The following is a 2074-nucleotide window of genomic DNA, read 5'->3' as shown; positions in this document are numbered from 1 at the left end:
GTCTTTTCATTCTGATTTCCAGCTGTGGTATGGAAGGTAGGAAGTGTTTGGCTGGAATCTCCAGCTCACCCCTGATTGATCTGGCCATTCTTCCCTCTCTAAACCCCAGCCTCCAGAAAAGCTGCAGGGAGTCCAGTTCTGAATTCCTAGCAGTGGCAGCTCCTCGCAGAGGCTGCTAGCTTCTCAAGACTCCACATACCATGATGGGGCACAAACCCAGCTTGTGGAGGATGTGCCATCGCCCCATGCCTACAGGGTGTTTAAGCTTCTTCCTTCAGAGCAGTCTTCCCCCACCTCATCTCAGGGGGCTGGAGAGTCACAAGGGAGTGCTTTTACTTTGAATTTGGCTTCATCTGGCTTGCAGCATTGGCCAAGAAACCTATTATCAGGGTACAGAAACCTATCAGGAAGACCACTGCTGTGGGATGTCCTGTATGTTGTGAATAAATAAAACTCTGATTGGCCAGTAGCCAGGCAGGAAGGATGGGATAGGCATGACAAGGAGGAGAAGAATTCTGGGAGGTGGAAGGCTGAAGCAGAGAGACGCTGCCAGCCGCCGCCATGACAAATGAGATGTGAGGTACCAGTAAGCCACAAGCCACGTGGAAACTTATAGATTAATAGAAATGGGTTAATTTAAGATATAAGAACAGCTAGCTAGAAGCCTGAGCCATTAGGCCATACAGTTTGTAAATAATGTAAGTCTCTGTGTGTTTACGTGGTTGGGTCTGAGCGGCTGCGGGACTGGTAGGTGAGAGAGATTTGTCCTGACCGTGGGCCAGGCAGGATCAGGAAAATCAGCTACAGACGTCCATGGAAATAATAGGGTGATAGAGTAAATTTGTCAGATGTGACATCTCTACCCTAGGTGCAATCCACATGCCCCAGATACCTGGCACAGAGATGTTCTGTGTCCAGATGTTCCTGTGTCTTCACAGCAGGCATCTTCCCAGCCTCCCCTCTGTACCTCTGGATTTTCAGATGAAGGAGGGGGTAGGAAAGTGATTTTAGAATTTTTTATTTATTTATTTATTTATTTGTATGTTGGGGCATGCTGTACCACAGTGGACACAGTGCCACAGAGGATAACTTGAATGAATTAGTTCTCTCTTTCCAGGGATTCTCAGGATGGAACTCAGGTTACCAGGCTTGGTGACAAGGCCTGCTGAAGCACCTTAGCCCCCAGAAATGGTTTTTCAGTGGTCGTGATCCCTGTACCAGCTCATCCCATCTTACATGCTCAGATACAAAATAGTTCTAAAAGCCAGCTTTCGTTTCCTACATACCAGGAAATGCTCTCTTCCTCCTTCTCTGCTTATTTCTGTTTCTCCCTCCCCATCCTCTCTTCATCTTTGTCCTTTCTGTCCCTCCATTCTCTCTATTCCCAGTAAAAATAAGAAATATATATATATATATATATATATATATATATATATAAATTGAAGTATAGTGTACATACAGAATGTACTTAGTAGAAAGGATTTCTTGAAAAATGTCCGCAGAGTTAACATGCCCGTGTCAACATGCCTGTGTTAACATGCCATGTAAACAGCTCTGGGTGAGGGAGAAGAGCACCCCTCTTCAGTCCCCATTACAAGTGTAAGCGTTGCCTTAGCTATGCTTAATATGCGTTTCCCTAGGGCCAGGCCTGCAGATACTAGGCAGTTGAGGCAGAAGGATAGGGAATTCTAGCCAGAGCAGGCTATAGAATGAGCTCAAGGCTACCCCGAGCAACTTAGTGAGATCCTACCTGAAAATAAAAAAATAAAAATAAAAAAGGGGCTGGAGCCAGGTGTGGTGGCACACACCGTTAATCTTAGCACCGGCTGGCAAACACAGGATGATCTCTATAATTTCAGGACAGCCTGGTCTACATAGTGATCTCCAGGACAGCAGGAATACATAGAGAGACCCTGTCACCAAAGACAGATTAATTAATTAACTAATTAATTACAAAACGGGACTATAATGAGGGCTGCAAAATCTAGATCAGTAGCAGAAAAATTCCTTATATATGCCCAGTGAGAGGCTGCGGCGTGACTTGATGGTAGAGCCCCTACTTAGAATCTCCCAA

The sequence above is a fragment of the Peromyscus eremicus genome, chromosome 1, assembly GCF_949786415.1.
Source record: "Peromyscus eremicus chromosome 1, PerEre_H2_v1, whole genome shotgun sequence".
Classification (NCBI taxonomy): domain Eukaryota; kingdom Metazoa; phylum Chordata; class Mammalia; order Rodentia; family Cricetidae; genus Peromyscus; species Peromyscus eremicus.
This window is presented reverse-complemented; position numbering follows the sequence as displayed.